Source organism: Papio anubis, chromosome 8 (genome assembly GCF_008728515.1).
Source record: "Papio anubis isolate 15944 chromosome 8, Panubis1.0, whole genome shotgun sequence".
Classification (NCBI taxonomy): Eukaryota; Metazoa; Chordata; class Mammalia; order Primates; family Cercopithecidae; genus Papio; species Papio anubis.
The window spans coordinates 95,881,150-95,899,777 of record NC_044983.1 but is presented as its reverse complement, the minus strand read 5'-3'; the positions used below and the strand labels follow the sequence as shown (position 1 = coordinate 95,899,777).

The 18,628-nt window shown below is 47.8% G+C and overlaps 2 long non-coding RNA genes across 4 annotated transcripts; both read right to left on the bottom strand.

The window, feature by feature from the left end:
• Positions 1–1,559: 1,559 nt before the first annotated feature.
• Positions 1,560–11,975, bottom strand: LOC103887005. 3 transcript variants are annotated; one of them, XR_650917.4, is made up of 3 exons: positions 9,273–11,970; positions 2,297–2,467; positions 1,560–1,843 (listed from the first exon to the last, which is right to left on the bottom strand). It is a non-coding gene; the product is annotated as an uncharacterized LOC103887005 (long non-coding RNA). The 3 variants fall into 3 exon arrangements; XR_650916.4 differs by lacking the exon at positions 1,560–1,843 and adding an exon at positions 1,997–2,042 and having other exon boundaries at positions 9,273–11,968; XR_002523911.2 differs by lacking the exon at positions 1,560–1,843 and having other exon boundaries at positions 9,273–11,975.
• Positions 11,976–13,060: 1,085 nt separating this feature from the next.
• LOC103887004 lies at positions 13,061–18,026 on the bottom strand. Its single transcript, XR_650915.4, has 3 exons — positions 16,562–18,026; positions 15,927–16,003; positions 13,061–15,554 (listed from the first exon to the last, which is right to left on the bottom strand). It is a non-coding gene; the product is annotated as an uncharacterized LOC103887004 (long non-coding RNA).
• Between the last annotated feature and the right edge of the window lie 602 nt (positions 18,027–18,628).

The window sequence follows — 18,628 nt, the reverse complement described above, 5'->3', positions numbered from 1 at the left end:
GAGGCTAGCAGAATGGCATCTATATAGATGTGTATATTTGTATATGAATCAATCCACACCCTGCGGTGACACCAGAAAAACCTGTCACCATTGAAAGGAAGGTGGTAAATTCCCTCTCATTCAGAGAATACTTTTCTCAACCAGCTGCCCACGGGTTTCTCATCAAGATAGTAATTCATTGTACAGGGAAAGGAACTCACCATGTGGAAATTCCCACTTCCTCGGAGAACAGTGTGCACAGTGTTAACCTTGGTGAGTAAGAATTCCCCCTCCCCTCACACGCCTGATGGCAGCTTTCCTCTCGGAAGCCTGTGGTCACTCTCAGTCTTATCCACATCTGAAAAGTGACGTAGGGGCAAATCTGCCAAGCACCAACAACCCGAGCGACTGGAGTAGATATTGTCATCTTTTTGGTCTGCCCAGCAACCCCTCTGACAATAGCACTTCAGTTTTCCTTTGGGGGAAAGCGGCTCTTCTTCCCTCTTTTCATGTGATTCTGGTAGGGGAGGGAGTATGTGACCCAAGCCTGGCCATCACAGAGGTACATCTCTCTGGCCACAGCGAAGGACATATAGCCCAAGCTGGGCCAGCCAGTCACCTTTGGCCAACACTGCTAGACTGTAATGCAGGGCAGAGCCTGTCTGAGGATGGAAAATTAAGAGATGGACAGAGGCCTGAAAGCAACCTCAGAGCTCCTGGGTCCAGCTGGTCTTTTTAGTTATAAGCAATTTATAAGCAACTTTCTTTCTTTCCTTCCTTCTTCCCTTCCTCCCTCCCTCCTTCCTTCCCTCCCTCCCTCCCTTTCTTCCTTCCTTCCTTCCTTCCTTTTCTATTGAATGAAATTTATAGGAGGTCACTGATTTGGGCTGAGCTCCTGCAGGAGGCCTCAGTGGACCAAACCAAGATGGAGTCACTCATGCTAAGTTCAATATCACCAAACTGAAACTAAGCCATCAGACCTTCCCAGAACTCAAGACAGAGAGAGATAATATGCAAATCCCCACACAGGCCAGTTGTAACCAGCAGGATAAGGAAGTCCCCTCTACTTTAATCTTCCTAAGGAAAGTAACCTGAAGTAACCTGAGCTTACCAATCTGCTTTTTGTTCCCTGTGTCTGCTTTCTTCACCCTTTTCTGCCTAAAAAGCCAAGCTTCTCTGTTCAGCTCATCAGAACACTTTTCCTAAAGTTTTAGAGGAGATGTTGCCCCAATTCATGAATTACAAATAAAAACTAATTCAATCATTTAACTAAATTTGTTGTAATTTTGCCTTTTGACATTTCTCCCTTTTTCTTTCCTTTTCTTTTTCTTTCTTCCCCCCGTCCCCACTTCTCTCTTTCCTACTTATTTTGGCTCAGGTCAGTTTGAATTTGGCTTTTGTGTCTTGCACTAAAATTTTTCCAAAAAATACCCTAATGGCATTGTCACCTCACATGCCTGTCTGTCCTCCAACATTGGTTGAGAAAGGCTTAAGGTCTCCGTTTTTGAGTTGTCACAAGGAGACTGAACCGTCCCAACCCACAACTTCTTTTGTGCCGTAAAGTGTAAAACAAGAATATCTTTTTAAGATTGAATACATGTATTTTTCTATTATACAAGTCATACAAATATTTAATTTTAAATGACAGAAAGGGGAAAAATCAGTCATAGTCCAGCAACTGTGATTTTAGCTTATTGTATTAATTGCTTATTTCCTTACAAATATTTCCCTACACGTTTATATAGCCACAGGCTTCACGCATACAAAATGTACGCTGCTATGATCATCAGAACCATCAGCAAGCAGGCATTGTCATCAGCACTTCTTTCTTTCTGTGGTTTCTCAGTCTCTTTTCTTTCTTTTTCTTAAAAAAACAAACAAACAAACAAACTTTTTTTTTTTCCCTGGTCAACAGGGCCTGGGCAACATGGTGACACTCTGTCTCTTTAAAACAAAGAAGAAAAAAATTAGCCAGGTGTGGTGGTGCATGCCTGTGCTCCCAGATACTTGAGAAGTTGAGATAGGAGGATTGCTTGAGCGTGGGAGGTCAAGGCCACGGTGAGCTGTGTAAAATAAAAATAAAAACTAAAAAAGAGGAAAGAATAAACTTAGTTTTTTGAAGAGACACTATGTTGCTCAGGCTGACTTCAAATTCCTGGCCTCAAGCAATCCTCCCACCTCAGCCTCCCAAAGCACTAATGATTACAGGGATGAGCCACACTCAGCCCAACGTCTCAATTTTCCATGACTTTTCTTAGTGGAGGTAGAGTTGTGAGATGGGAAACCACGTCAGTCACCTACAACAATGTCAACACACCTGTTAGGTGGGAGCTGTTCCGTCACCTGGAGTTTTTATGCTGAGGCCTGGGTCCCGCCCCCAGAGATTCTGCCTCAGTCGGTCCGGGGTGGTTTCCGATGAACCTTTCCGAGTGGCTCCTGGGTGACACCCACGCTGGCAGGCCTCAATGTGTAGGAATGCTTTTGCTATCTAGATGATAAGCATATTCAAGTTTGAGAAGCCAAGATATAGATAAGTCCTGATTTCAGTTTAGTAGTCATTTACTAAACACTGATTCATGCACCTGTGGTTTTCAGAAGCATACATTTCTCTTGGGGACCAAGTTTCCAAAGGGTATGACCCATAGCTTCATGCCTAAAGCCCTTGGGAACTGCCAACTTCACATAACCTAAATGGGGAAAACATTAGAAAAGCGTTTCTTTCACTATTGTCTCATAATCACCCTTCAAATGGGTCAAGGTTAAGGGCAGGCTGTAGGGGAGCTGGAGCCTTTGGTGCAGTTTCATAGTTCTCGAGTGTTGGGGACTATGCCAGGGATGCAGTGATGAATAACCCAAAACATGATCCCTGCCCTCTAAGAGCTGACAACCAATGAGAAGATGACCACAAAACAAATAACTGCTACACAACTTGGAAATAGCTGGGGCAGAGAAAGGCACAGTATGCCCTGGGAGCAAAGAAGAGGCACCTAGCCAGCCCTTGGGGACCTGGGGAGACACCCTGGAAGCAGAGCTGAGGGAGGGTTAGCCACATGGAGGAAGGTGGGAAGGGCATCCCTGGCAAAGGGAAGAGCAAAGGCAAAGCAAGGAGATACAAAACATCATGGTGCCCTTGGGTGTGGAATAGTGAGCAATGGAGCGGGAAGGCGAGGTGGGGCCAGGCCCAGACACCTGCAATTGGACGGGCAGGTGGAGCCTCTGAGGTCTCTAGTCCTCAGCCCAACATGGGGCCAGCTTTGGACCATTTGAGAATTTTCCACCAGTCCGCTAAGTGGAGTGACTCGGCTTCTCTGATTACTTGTGGTTTCACCTCAAAGGCACCACATTTTGTCAATAAATCCCCAAGCCTGGTCTAGGCCTGCACACACCTGCCTGTAACCACACATTTTTCTAAGGACAAGGACAATGTATTGGTTAAGTTGCTGATAGCAAACATATATAGTGGTGGCTTACATGAAATATGGGCATTTTTCCCTGGGAAACAGAACAGGATGCATACAGTGGTCCCACGGTCAAGGTTAAGTATGTCCAGCATTCTAATCCACCACCCTTAACTCTCTTGCTACCAAAAGTGGGACCATGGTCCAGCAGCAAGTGCCTCACTGGGTGCTTGTTAGAAACATAGAATGAACTCTACTCCAGACCTACTGAACCATGGTCTGCCTTTTAACAAATCCCCAAGTGATTTATTTGCGAACTGGTAGTTGAACAAGTTGGCCTTATTACTGGTTGCCACGAGGAAGACACCATGGGGGAACCATTTCAGTAAAAAGGTGTTCGAAAGGACTTATAGGCTTTGGGCTTTGGTTAGGTGAATTTGGGGAGGGTCTAGGAGGGGAGGGCTTGCTCTGCATTGTCTGCTGTCTGGAACTGGGACAATTCTGTGGCTGGGTATGTTAGTAAATCTTATCTTTAAGGACAGCAGACAAGATCAAGCCTATAGTTGTAGTTGATAAGGAGGCCCTTGTCACTTAATGAGCCAGGAGGGCGTGTGTTTAGTATTTTCTGGGGTCTTTTGTTTGTGCTTAGACAGAGTTCTGAAGGGATCTCTTTTGACCTCTTCATCACAGTTGCAGAGTGGCAACTGACAACAGTGTTTGTGAAAATAGCCAGGCAAGCTTTTAATAAGATTAAGCCCTAGCTCAAAGTGTCAGGCCATTTCCCGGATGTCAGGGGATACTTTTTCTTTTCTCAGCATTAAAGGTTGAGAGTCAATGTTTTAGTTTGTGGCTTCCTTTTTCAAGGTTGCCTCATGGCCCAGTATGGTTGCTAGAACTCCAGCCATTACATTAGTGTTTTACGGTTAAGAAAGAGGATGGGGAGAGTGAACAGCACATTTCTTAGATCCCTTTAAGAAGCTTTTAAGGCCCGGTGCAGTGGCTCCAGCCTGTAATCCCAACACTTTGGGAGGCTGAGGTGGGAGTGTCAGAGGCATTTGAACCAGAGGGACTCCATCTTGAGTAGGGGCTGGGTAAAATAAGGCTGAGACCCATTAGGCAGCATTCCCAGAAGGTTAGGCATTCTAAGTCATGGGATGAGATAGGAGGTCAGCACAAGATGCAAGTCACAAAGACCTTGCTGATAAAACAGGCTGCTGTAAAGAAGCCAGCTAAAACCCTTGGGATCTGGATCAGGACCCCTTTCCTGTAACAGGAGCATAACTTGAGCCTAGGAATTCAAAACCAGCCTGGGCAACATGGCAAGACCCCATATCTACCAAAAAAAAAAAAAAAAAAGCCAGGCATGGTGGCACGCACCTGTGGTCACAACTACTCAAGAGGCTGAGATGGGAGGATCACTTGAGCCCAGGAGGTGAAGGCTGCACTGAGCCACGTAAGCCAAAAATAAAATTCTAAGTCCCCTCAACCATCTGAATGGACCCTTCCTCTTAGTCAAGGGCATTCCAAAGTTAACCTGAAAAACTAGTTCAGGCCATGATGGGAAGGGGGAGTCGGACATGCCTCATTCTACTCTCCTCCCTTCAAAACCCCTCATCATAACCCCGACATTCTTTTCTATGGATGATAACTCTTTCAACCAATTGCCAATCAGAAAATCTTTGAATCCACCTAAGACTTGGAAGTCCCAGTTTTCAGTTGTCCCACCTTTCCAGACCAAACCAATGTACATCTTATACATATTGATTGATGCCTTAAGCTCCCTAAAATGTATAAAACCAAGTTGGGCACCAACCACCTTGGGTACAGGCTGTCAGGATCACCTGAGGTTAAGGGTGTGCCCTTAGCAAATAAGCCTTCTAAATTGATTGAGACCTGTCTTTGACACTTTTGATTTTACAGCCGTGATGCTGCCGCTGCACTCCAGCCTGGATGACAAAGTGAGACTCTGTCTCAAAAAAAAGAGAAGCTTTTAGGACCCCAGCCCCAATAATTTTCATTTATACCTCATTGGCTGTCCCTAGTTTCAAGAGATTTGGGAAGTATAGTCTTTTACTTGGATGTATTGCTGCCTGCCACCCCTACCCCCATCCCAAATCAAGTACTTTTGGTAAAGCAGAAAGAGAAATTGGGAATTGGTAGGTGACTGACAGTCTCTATCTCAGACAGGGAAGCCAGGGCTCAGGAATGGGGAAATGCCAGGCCCTGGAGGGTGAAGATTTTATCTTCTCTTCTTTATCAGTGCTTAACATTCCTGCAACCAGAACTGCCCTAAGCTTCCTTGGTAAAAGAGAAACAACCTGTCTGCACTGTCTGTAAGAAATGTTTATAAGGCAGAATTCCCTTCTCAGGTTTTCTATCCTGCTGGCTGGGAAAGTAGGAGTGATATATAAATGTAAGAGTCAAAACAGCCCCTAGGGCCATGGCCATGTTGGGAGAACTGTAGGGATAAAGAAGATCGGTCTGCTCTACAGGAAGGCTTTATCCCATCCTTGGGGAAGGTGAAGGATCCTTAAAACAAGGCAGTCAGAGCTAGTAAGAAGGAAGCCTGGCTTCCCTTTTCATTCCACAAACCAGCACAACTCTGAAAAACGAGTTTCAGGCACCATGTGACCGGCTGCAGTGACTGAGGCGCCCTCGGAAAGGGTGGTCATGACACCTTCCACTTACCCACCCCATCCTCCGCTCCCGGTTCTGGATCCCCTTTCGTCCCCACGGTAATCCCTTTCTGCAGGAAGGGAAACTGAGGCTTAGCAAGGGTTAAGCAAGTTGCTCAAGATCATACAGCTTCTAAACAGCAGAGCTGTTTCCACCCAGTTTGAGCCATCTCAGCCCCTGTTCCTTCCGCTCCCTTTCACAAGAGGCAGGCGCTGGCCTATATTTTTAGGGCCCAGCTCTGAGCCAGGCGATCACTCCTTTTCCTGCAACCTCAGCTTCATCGCCTTCCAAGCCATCCTCCCACTTTCCAGATGAGGGTCTTAGGGTGGGGCAGGAAGAGACTAAAGGATGAAATAGAATTGTAAAAAGGTGTACAGCTGACAAAACTGCCTTTTGCAGCCATCTATACCCATTTCCCCTAATTCGGGCAACTCAGAATGTGAGAAAAGCATTCAGCTGTTGCAAGAGTGTTATTTTACTCATTACAGAGAACAATTATTTTGAATCTATGAGAACTGTCTAGAAGTCACATGTCATTTTCACTTTCACCTATTAACGCTGAAGCTTACATTCAGCTGTTTAAAAAGCTTCCCAGTGCAGGGGTAGCTGCCAGCTAGCAGCCCGCAGGCAGGCTGGGTCTCAGGCCTGTACCCCAAGTCACACTGCTCTATGGAAACATAGACCCAATCAGCAAGCTGCAGTGCTAGGCTCAAACCTGAATATATTTTGAAAGAAAGAAAGGCCTGCCAAAAGGACACAGTGAACCAATAGGAAACAATCAACATCTGTCATTATCTGGACTCTCCCCCTGCTTGGGAGCTGCGTTCAGCACGGTCAGGGAGCCTGGAAAGGGAGGAATGCAGCTGAGAGAAAATGGAGTTCCTGGGCCTGGGCAAGACCCCCTCGCCTCTCTGCCTGCCTCACTCCCAGGCTCTGCAGTGGGCCCAGAGCCGGAGCCAGGACTTGCCTACAAGGGGCATCTGTGAAGTTCTTTGAGCCAAAGGCCAAGGCTGCTACCCCTATGATCAGGGATTCCGACAGCAGAGTCCCCAATGTCCTGGCTACTATGTTAGTAGAGTCATGTTTCAGTTTACTGGGTACAGAGGAGACCCACCGCATGGGGCCAAGCAGAGGGGACGTGTGTGTGTGTGTGTGTGTGTGTGTGTGTGTTTGTACACACCTGCAGTTTTGGGGAGTCAGGGTATTTGCATAACACAGATATCTTTGCAGATACCAGACAAACAGGAAGTTTCAGAACCTAGTCCGTTTCCTTTCACTGTGAATCAGTAGCCGCTTTTTTCTCACATAGAAATGATGACAATCACAGGGTAGGCCACGGACGCGGAGTTCAGGCGAACAGCACAAGTGCCTCCGAAGTCTCCTCTGGTCAAGGGATTCCCTGTATTCCCCACCCTTGCACTCACTCCTGCGGCCATGGCCCCCCTGCTGTCTTCCTAGAGCGCTTCGAGACACCTCTGAAAATCCCAGCCACACACCAGGAGCACAACAGACTCCCGCACACAACCTCTGTTACACTAACGCTTGGAATGGGGTCCAGCCACGAGGCTTGGGGGGGCCCTCACCCCCGAGTTCCCGGCGAGGCTCTTGTCACAGAGAGGGATTGCAGAGTAACAGGCACACCCTGGACTTGGTCCTGGAATGCCTGAGCCCAGAATCCCATTCTACCCAGCAAGACCTTGGGCACGCAGCCTCCCCACTGAGACTGGGCTTCCCTGTCAGTTAAATGAGGCTGATAATGGCTACCCTGCAGGTTTGGGGTTAACATTACACACAAAAGGGAGGAAGATTAGGTAGCAAATCAAAGCACGGGCTTTGGCCGGGCACAGTGGCTCACACCTGTAATTCCAGCAATTTGGGAGGCTAAGGCAGGAGGATCATTTGAGCCTAGGAGTTCCAGACCAGCCTGGGCAACACAGTAAGACCCTGTCTACAAAAAATTACAAAATTATCCAGGCATAGTAGTGTGTACCTGTAGTCCCAGATACTCATGAGGCTGAGGAAGGAGGATCACTTGAGCCCAGGAGTTTGAGGTTACAGTGAGTTATGACCACACCACTGCACTCCGGGCCTGGGTGACAGAGTGAGACCCTGTCTCAAAAAAAAAAAAAAAAAAAAAAAAAGAGCGCAAGAGAGAGAAAGTGAAAAAACTCAGGCTTTGGAGTCAGATACTTGAGTTCAAATCTCAGCTTTACCATGTATTGGCTATAAGACTTTGGGTAGATTACCTAAGTTTCTTAAGTCTTAATTTCCCCATCTATAAATGGAAAAAAGTGGAAATAAGAGTGTCTACCTGAGAGTCTATTGGGAGGGCTAAATGATATAATCACTTAGCACCAAGCACGGTGCCTGGCTCACAGGAAACTGAATAATATGAAGCAGACTTCTCACCACCTCCTCCCCTCCTCCTTCTTCTCACCCACTCACTGCCGCAAGAGGCATGAGTTAGGGACCGCAGCAGCTCTCCTTCCCCAGTGTGTGCCCAGAACCTGGGCTGGCCCCTAAAAAGGCTTAATAAATCAGTTAAATAACAAATGGATGCTCCTGGTTCATAGCATGTGCCAAGGAAATATATCTATAAAAACATAAATTTAAACAAAAGCCAAACACCAAATCCCACCCTCTCTGTTTTTGAACTTCCTATGAGGGGACAGTATAGAAGAATGACGACAGACATCACAAGCTTTAACAGCAGTCAGGTCTGGTTTGCATCCTAGCTCTGCCACTCACAAGTGGTGTGTCCTTGAAGTTCTCTCAGCCTCCCTTTCCTCATCTGTAACATGGACATCACATAGTCACTCAGTCACACCGGGTTGCTTTTGGTTTAAATGAGATAATGCATGCAAAGCACTTAACACAATGCTCATCTTGCAATAAGCATGTGGAAGAATGTGTCAGATAAATCCCACCCTCAGGACCTTAGAAGAAGATGATGTTCTTTTTTCAGGACAAGCCTTAGGGCCGATCTCGCTTGTGCCTCATTTCTCTTGGTCCTCTCCTTCCCAAAAAAACTCCCTCTCCCTCCTGAAGCCTAATGGTCTTCTCTTGTTGAAGAGCTGGTGCTCCTACCCACTGTGGGACTCCTGAAGAAGACAGTGAGCTACAACCCATGCCCTTCTACCCGCCACCTCACCCCAGCCACAGTAGGAAAGTAGGGGTTGCAAGAGGCCCGTCTCTGTGCAAGGAAGACAGCACACTCACCCAGGCATTTCCCCAGCGCATGTTTGTTTCACTGGCCAGTGCTCCAGGGGGATGTCCGGGGTGCCGTGGAGGTGCAGGCCAGCTGTGAAGATCTGGGATCAGACAGCCTGGCTTGGAATCCAAGGCTCTGCCACACACGAGACTGTGTGATCTCAGGCAAGTCGGCTACCCTCTCTTAACCTCGATTTCCTCATCAGTAAAATGGGAACCAATCCTAGGACCCAAGGCCGATGGTGAAAATATTCAATAACCAGCTGAGGCACTAACCTATTAAATGGCAGGCAGCCAGTACAAGGGTGCACCTGCTAAATATTAGCCCTGCTCACCTCTCCTGCAGAGGTTGCTGTGGCACCTGATATGTTGTGAACACTCCTAAACATTTGCCACTATTTTTACTATTTTGATGTTGAGCTCATGTCCTGCAGTTCCTAGCACAGCCTCCAGTGGAGGGCAGTTCAGTGAGGGTGGTGACCCTAAATAGACCTGGCTTGGTTCTCCCCAAGGCTAACTAAGGCTTATTTCCCTTCTTGCCTCCCTATGTTCAGTAAAAAGTCACAGAACTGCTGGAGATGGGATGAGACCTTAGTCTTACCTGTCCAAGTAAATCTTGGACAACATTCCTTGCTGCCCATGGATGGGAGCTGTTTTCCCCATGAATATTCTTTGTAAATTTCATCACAGCAACATAGGAGCCAAATAGCTAATGGCCCCATCACTGGGTACATATTTGCAGTACAGACCAAACCAGGGTGTAGCTAACATATCTCACCTGGGGGCCTCTTGCCTTGTCTGGAAGGAATGCTTGGAGACGTTGCTTGTGCACGTACCACTGGACAGGTTTCCCTATCAGGGGCCAGAGGTGCTGCCCCTCATGTTATCACTCCTTGGACCTGTGTTTTTAAATGGGCTCCCAGGGCTTTCAGGGCAAGGAGGCAGCCCTCCATAGCAGCAGGAGTTTAAGCTCAGCTATCCCCAGCTCTGCATCCTGTGCCCCAACAATGCAGAGCCACAAATATCAAGGAAACCAAGCCTAGCTGCCCAGAGATCAAGATCATCTCTGCCCCCAGGGAAAGCCGGCTGGAGTCTGAATCTGGTAGCAGCCAGGACAGCTGGTCACCCAGGGAGGCCTGTGATTCCCCGCCTGGGCTGTGACAGCCCACTGGGCCCTCCTGTTGTGAGGATTAATAGCAACCATCCCTCTCCTGCAGTCCTGGCAGTACCAGCACCCCAGGCGGCACAGCTATGAAGTCCCCTCCAGTCATCTCATAAAAGATGCTCCCACTGCAGACAGCATGGAAGCCAGCCAGGGAGGGGGATGACTAAGCCTCAGAGCTCTAGCTTGGGAAATGCAACTGACATGATTGCTGCCCACCAAAGCCAAAGAACAACATGCAAAACCAAACGGGATTTTCTGGTAGCTGTTTTATCCACAGATTTTAAAAAATTAGAATCGCAACCTTCGTGAACACAGCCTAACAGGAATCCACACATGGGTTACGGGAGCGCCCATGTCAGTCCTTGGCTATGTCCTGACTGTGCACAATACAACATAGCAGTGTGCTCACCAAGCTGCCGCTTCTTGCGTGTAAGCTAGGTTTTCCCTCGGTCAGGTTTTTGTATATATTTTCTCACCTATGATTTATCCCTTCCCAAAAACCCATGAGGAAGACATTATATATTAAGAACAATGAATTGGTAACTTTTTCAGTGTGCCAGGGACTGTGCTCCAAGAACCTCTAATGAAGTAAGTACTATTGTTGCCCATTTCAAGGATGAGGAAGGAGAGAACTGGGACCCCATCCCAGATCTGTTGCCCCTGGAGCCAGTGAGCTTCCCGGTGGCTTCCTCCTGCCTCCTGTGTGAGTCCTGCTTCTCTCTCATTCACCTCCTGCTTATGCAGGCAAAGGCCAGGGGGCTGCAGACCCGTGGCCAGAACTTGGGCAGCGGAATTGGTCAAGCTCCAGGACGCAGACCTGCCTGGCTGCTGGCAGGTCAGAATTCTTGGGCCGTGCCCACCACCTCCCTGCCCAGGAGGCATCAATACAGACCATGTCAGCTCTCCTATTCACACAAATAAAATAACTTTCATTTGTGCGTCAGCATGGAACATTATTACTGACTAATGTCCCTGGCTTGCACTAAGGTTCACTCTTGGTATTGTACACTCTATGGGCTTGTAATGACGTGTGTAGGGGCCAAGGAAAACTTCCCCTTCACCCTTTGAAGTTTCACTGAAAATTAACTGACAAAAGGCAGACGAATAGGAGAAAAGGCACACACATCTCTTTGATCATAGTTTTACATGACAGGGGAGCCTTCAGAATGAAGACCCAGAGATGCAGGGGACACTGCCCACTTCTATGCTTAGGCACAATAAAATATGTAGAAATGTGATTGGACAAAAAAGGGAATGATCTAACCCCCATAGAGGGAGTAGGGCCCCCCACAAGCCCTGTCTAGATTCCTCGTGGCCTCTCTGGGCAGCACTGCTTCCTGCTGGGTACGGGGCAGGGCCCTCTCTGGAATGGGGGTCTCATGACCTACCACCAAACAAGGCGGGTCAGATGACTTCCTTATGACACATTTGCACACGGAAGGGTGGTCGGGGGGTGGAAGTTAGAGTAACATTTTTAGGTTTTATGACTGGCTTTGGGGAAAGGGGGTTTGAAAGTTTCTATGACCCACCTTGGGAAAAAGGACTTCTGATTTCTATGGCTGACCTCGGGGGAGAATGAGGTCAGGGATGGGAGGGCAGGGGAAACTTTTGCTTCTGAGGCGTTCATTTGGGGGTATTGTTTTCTGAACCCCAGCTCACATATCCACCATTCTGGTATGATATGGAATTGTTTCACCGGCCTTAAAATCCTCTGTCCTCTACCTTTTCATCCTTCCCTCTTAACCCCTGGCAATCACTGATGTTTTCACTGTTTCTATAGTTTTGCTTTTTCTAGAATATCATACAGTCATGTATAGCTGTAGCTTTGCAGGTGGGCTTCTTTCACTTAACAATATGTATTTAAAGTCTTTCTGTGGCTTCATAGCTCATTAGAAAAAAAAAGAAATTCAAGATTTTAACTCATTTCTTTTTTTTAATCACCAAATAATATTGCATTGTCTGAATGTACCACAATTTATTTACCCATTCACCTATTGAAGCACATCTTGGTTGCTTCCAGGTTTTGGCAAGTATGAATAAAGCTACCATGAACATTCGTGTGCAGGTTTTTTGTTGTTGTTGAGATGGAGTCTCACTCTGTCGCCAGGCTGGAGTGCGGTGGCGCGATCTCGGCTCACCACAACCTCCGACTCCCTGGTTCAAGCGATTCTCCTGTCTCAGCCTCCTGAGTAGCTGGGATTGCAGGTGCGTGCCACCACGCCCAGCAAATTTTGTATTTTTAGTAGAGATGGGGTTTCACCATCTTGGCCAAGATGGTCTCGATCTCTCAACCTCGTGATCCACCCCACCCGCCTCGGCCTCCCAAAGTGCTGGGATTACAGGGTGAGCCACCCCGCCTGGCCTGTGTGCAGGTTTATTTTTATTTATTTATTTATTTATTTTATGAGACAGAGTTTCACTCTTGTTGCCCAGGCTGGAGTGCAATGGCACAATCTCAGCTCACCGCAACCTCTGCCTCCTGGGTTCAAGTGATTCTCCTGCTTCAGCCTCCCAAGTAGCTGGTATTACAGGCATGTGCCACCACGCCCAGTTAATTTTGTATTTTTAGCAGAGATAGGGTTTCTCCATGTTGGTCAGGCTGGTCTCGAACTCCCGACCTCAGGTGATCAGCCCACCTCAGCCTCCCAAAGTGCTGGGATTACACGTGTGAGCCACCATGCCCAGCCTGTGTGCAGGTTTTTATATGGAAGTTTCCAACACATTTCGGTAAATACCAAAGAGTGTGATGCCTGGATCCCATGGTAAGACCATGTTTGACTTTGCAAATAGTATTTTAAACTTAATTTTACTCTGGATGTTTCATGTTTTAACGGGATTACTTGGTTTAGGGATTTGCAACCCTTCCAGCAAGAGCAAGAACCTTCCTAAGTCCCCGGGGTGTGACAGCCCAGGGTCCCCTCCCTCCGTTCCTCAGCCTCCCTGTCATTCTCCATTCAGCTGAAGCTGCTCTCAAACCCACCTGGATTCTACATAAGTGGCCTGGTTCATACCTTTTCCAAGGCAGGAAAGTGATTGTTGAGATTTAAAACCAGCTAAGATGCAGTTCCTGCTGAGGGTGCACAAAGATCTCATTTATATCAAGCTAAATAGTTTAGAATGTCAATCAAATTTGAAAGGAATATTTTGGGAAATTTCTGAAATATAGTCAAACTCATTGTAATATACATTATTCTAATATGACCTGAATTTTTATATGTTTTCCTTCTTTCTCCTCCCTGAATGCGTTTTTCTTAGTGAATCGCCCCTTCCTTTTCTCGACATGCATACCTCTAACAGGCGGGGCAAGTCTTATTTGTCTTTGTAAAGCCTAAGTAAATATTTATTGAACGAGTATTTTGGAGAAAAGTATCTTGTTTTCCTTCCGGTTTGGCAAGGTCTTTCCACTGAGTTCATCTTTGCAGGGGTGACCCCACAAGCAGCATTGGAATGTCATTCACATGCTGACTTCACATGTGTTGAAATGTACTATTGACTTCCCCAGGTCACAGAATCTTGGAGGAGATGATCAGGGTAGGAGTTGAACCTCAGGGACGAGTCTTGGGTTTCCAGGCCTTTCTCATCAGCTCCTAGAGGAGTCTGTTGCTGCCATCAGAGTCCTTGCACACTGTCCCTTGGGGTCTCGCCACTCCCTCTACCATGGAGGGTCTCTGCCGTCCCATCACCAGGGGTACCGTCACCTCAGCTTTGCCCCAGCAATTCCTGCCAGTTTCCAGAGGAGCTCCTGGTGCCTTGGGCCCCTGATACTGTGCTGCTCTGTAAGCGCTGTAAGCCCGTCAGCCCCGGGTTTTCCATTCTTACCAAGCTCCTCAAAGGAAGCCTGTTGATGGCTGGTTTGTCTGATTAACCTGTGCTGCCCTCCACTGAAGAAACAAACTCAAGTTTCCAGACACCATTTTGAATGACACGTCACACTCAGCATCTCTCCTTCTCATGACCCAGGTGTGGCTCAAGAAGAGCCCTGCTCACGGGGACCCTCCTCCCACCTCACAAGAGGATAACTCACCCTCCCTGCTGTGTTTAGGGGCCCTAATTTTGGCATCCTGGGTCTTGACTGGCAGCTCCAGTGTCCTCACCTTTTCTCCCCTAGGGTGTGAGCTCTCTGAAAAGCAGAGTTTCGGTGGACCCTGCTCCCATTCCAGAATCGCTGAGTGGGGCGTGCTGAGTGGGCCCTGCTTTAGTTAGGGTAGGCTGAACCACCATTAAAAAAAGATCCCAAGGCATGCTGGCTGAAATATGGAAGTGTATTTCTAGACCACCTTCTTGCGTAGAGGCTCCAGGGCAGCAGCCGGCTCTGTGCTGTGTGGTGACTCAGGGACCCAGGCTTTTTCCAGCTATGATTCCATCAACATCCAGGGGCTTTGAGCTACTGCAAGGGGAACAGGAGTGTGGAAGGGGCAGCCTGCTGTCTCAGAAGCCCCTCACTCCACTGGCCAGAATTCAGTTTGTGGCCACCCCAAATGCAAGAGGGGCTGGTGAATACTGCCTAGCTCTTGCCCGGCAAAAAGGAGAGAATGGGTTTTAGTGGAAAGCCAACAGTCCCTGCCACAGATCCCATTACTCTTCCTCTTATTGCTCCTTCTCTTACCTGCCTACTCGCCCCATGTGTCACTCTTGCAATGCAAAGGATTGAGGTTTTTATAACTCCAGGACTAATACAATCAAGAGGCAGCCACCTACTGCTCCTAAGAAGCAGATAATAGAATCTGCTCACCAAGGAGTAATCATTGCTCTCTTGTAACACACATCATATCCTAGCACTGGTCTACATTAATGTTCTTTGAGTTTTTATTTTGTTTGTTTTAAAATTTATTGTCCATGCTGTTATTCATTATCTCCAGGCCTCACTGACGTGTACAAGTTCCAGGGGAAATAAAAGCCAAACATTAGCAAATATCTTCCCTGAGCACAAATACATTTCAGAGCTTCCAGCTCACTATCAGTCTTGTGATATTAACCTTTGAATAGGTTATGTGAATCCCATTCAGGCGCATTCAATGTGTTTACAATTATATTGTTCGCAGAAAACAGGACCAGACTTGGGATTACAACCTTTGATACAAGTGTGTAGCTTCCACCCCAACTCCGATGAAGGCTGGTCTTCGAATCTGCCAAGGAACAACAGAAGTCAAGTTGATTTAGGGGCAGACAGACAACTGAATAATGTGCACTTTGGGTGTGGAGATGGGGGAGGAGCAAAGGGAGAAGAGGGGATCAAAGGTGGCATCTCCAGAAATTGCATGGTGGTCCATGGAAATTTGTCCAACTAGAGGTAGCCGTCTACCTTGTGATAACAGACTCCCCCAGTTTTGTGTCACCCCAGGTTCCCTTTTCTTTTCCTAATTCTTCTTATTGTGAGTGCCCTGCTAAGGGGCTCTGTTCTTGTTTTTCTCCCTCTTTGTGCCTCAGATGAATTATTCTATCGTGTGATTTCTTGGGATTACTTTTATACCCAGGCCTCTCAAATCAACATCTCCCACCTGAGACTTCACTTGAGGCTCCAGGTGGGCGAAGCCAGCAAGGCACTTCCCTGAGATGTTCCATGTCGCATCAGACTCTGTCAAAGGCAGAACAGAGCTCAGCTGTCATGTGGGATTTCCAGCCCTTTCTGTTGAAAGCATCTATCTCCACATTGCTAGACAGGGGGTTGTGGCTGGGCCAAGTCTTGCTGTGGGCAGGACCCATGGGTTGATGACACTAACCCAAACATGCTGGAGACATCTTTTCTTCTTATCAGTTTACAGCTGCTCACACGTAGTCACCAAAGTCTGTGTTTTCTGTCACGCTGCCCCCTGAATTCATTTCTTCCTCCTCACTTCCATTCCTACCACTGCATCCCCACACAGAATGCCATCATCTTTGACCCCACACTCCACACTCCAACCTGGCTACACATCACCTTCTTTGCAAGTTTAGTTCCATCCAACCCCATGATGGTTCTTTCTTAAGGAATGTTCCCAGGAAAGAGATGACAGCTTTCTGGCTGAGGCATATTGGAGCCCTAGCAGTAGGGATTGCTAAAGGAGGCAGAAAACCAGGAAAAGCTGGGCTCAGGGCTATGGGGACAACCATGTTGACAGGGCCTATAGGGAGGAGAAGACCTGGCGATACTCACATTAATCATGCTGGTCACAGTGGCCTTGGAAACCCAATCTTAATTCCAGCTGGCATCACTGTCCAAGAGCATCCCATCAGTTGGGAGGACAACAGGAGCTTCTGGGCAGCAGGAACGCTCAGTCAAGTAACAGGCAGCATCATGGTGCAGATGGCTTTTCCATTGGAGCTCCCCTTTCTCTTGGGGTGTGATCCAGTGTCCTCAATTTAGAAGACAAAGCCTTTTGCAAACCGCCACATCCATCCTACTTCCCAGCATGAATCTGGTATCCCAGGTACCAATGGAATCATCTCCCACCTGTCACAGCTGTGTGCCCACCTGGTTTCTGAGCTGATCTGAGCACTGTGGTGAGGTAATAGGACTCGCTCTCCCCACTTCAAGGTCCAGAGTTCATTTGCTGCCACAGACTCCCTAAGCTGCCTGAGCTGCAGGCTTCTTTTCTCTCATCCTCTGGGGGATGGACTTTAGCTTTGGTCTTCCCCACTGGAAATTCACTTTGACTCTAAAACCAGGCCCACAGACTGACGGCTGACCTCCTGCCTGCTCTGGATAGCCTCTCAGGAGCTGGATTCAGCAGAGTTACAGCCTTAGAGGCAGAATCTTGGGCCTTCAATGGGGACTACTACACCCCGGTAATGCACTGCTCACACAAAAGCTACAAGCATCCCTAATTCACCTCTGAGTCCTCTTCAAATTCTTCCTAGGTCTTCTGCTAGATTCTCCATCCCAGATGGAGTTTGTGCCATTTGGAGCTGGGTATTCTGCTGCTAACACACTCACTGACCTCAGTTTGTCCTGATGCCATCCATCACTGTTCCAGGGCTTAAGATCTTGCTGATACTCTTCAATGTGTGACTTGGAAAGCTTCCATTTCCAGGTTCAGTCCTCTCCACCTTGATGGCCCCCTGCCTGGGCCTCTGCTCCAAATTCCTTGTGAGAACCCCCTGCTGTCTCCCCTTCTCCCAGTTTTAACTCTCCCAGGTACCAGTGCCTGGACTGCATCCTGCATGCCAAGGCCTGGACACCATTAGGCACTGCCCTCTTCCTCCCTGGCACTGCCTCCATCAGCAGTCTGCAGTGGCTGCTGGTCCTTCCAGCTCAGGACCCTTTCTACTGCTCCTTTCTCTCCCTACCAGCAGGGAAGACTTCTGTGTGCTTCCTGTTGCCAGAGCCCACACAGGAACTGAGGGCCACTTCCACCTGCCCCGCTTCCTTCCCGCTGGTTTCCCCGCCTGAAATCCCTGATCCATTGCATTTTGTCTAGGCTTACCTGCACCTTGTTCAAAGTCCATGGTCTTCCATGGGGCCTCCTCTGATAAGCCTGCAGGGGATTTAAGTTCTATCTCATTGTGTTAACCCATTCTCACACCGCTAATAAAGAGACATCTGAGACTGGGTAATTTCTAAAGGAAAGAGGTTTAATTGACTCTCAGTTCTGCATGGCTTGGGAGGCCTCAGGAAACTTACAATCATGGCACAAGGGGAAGCAAACATGTCCTTCTTTACATGGTGACAGCAAGAAGTGCCAAGCAAAAGGGGGAAAACCCCTTATAAAACCGTCAGATCTTGTGAGAACTCACTCACTATCATGAGAACAACATGAGGGTAACCACCCCCATGATTCAATTACCTCCCACCAGGTCCCTCCTGCAACACGTGGGGATTATAGGAACTACAATTCATGATGAGATTTGGAGATAGGGAGGGGAACAGTCAAACCATATTACTTGTTCAGGACCATTGGTTTGGGGTAGCTTTTACCAGACCCAGGTGGGTAGTACTTAAGCAGAGTCCTCCACTCTGGGATTCAAAGGGAACAAAAACTCCGCTATATTGCTTCATAGGGCTAGAAGTAAATAAACCATCCCTCAATAGAAGCTTTTAACCACAAAGCAGTTGTGGGGTAAGGCACACTTTGTCCTTGGACAGAAGACAGGGTAGAAACCCCAGGCGAATCCCATCTCTAGGGGCTGTGGCCAAAAGTTACTGCTTCCTTTGTTGGGGGGAATATATTGTGACCGTAGGAGGTTTGGGTGAAATTTTTACCCTAGTTGCCCCTAGAGGTGG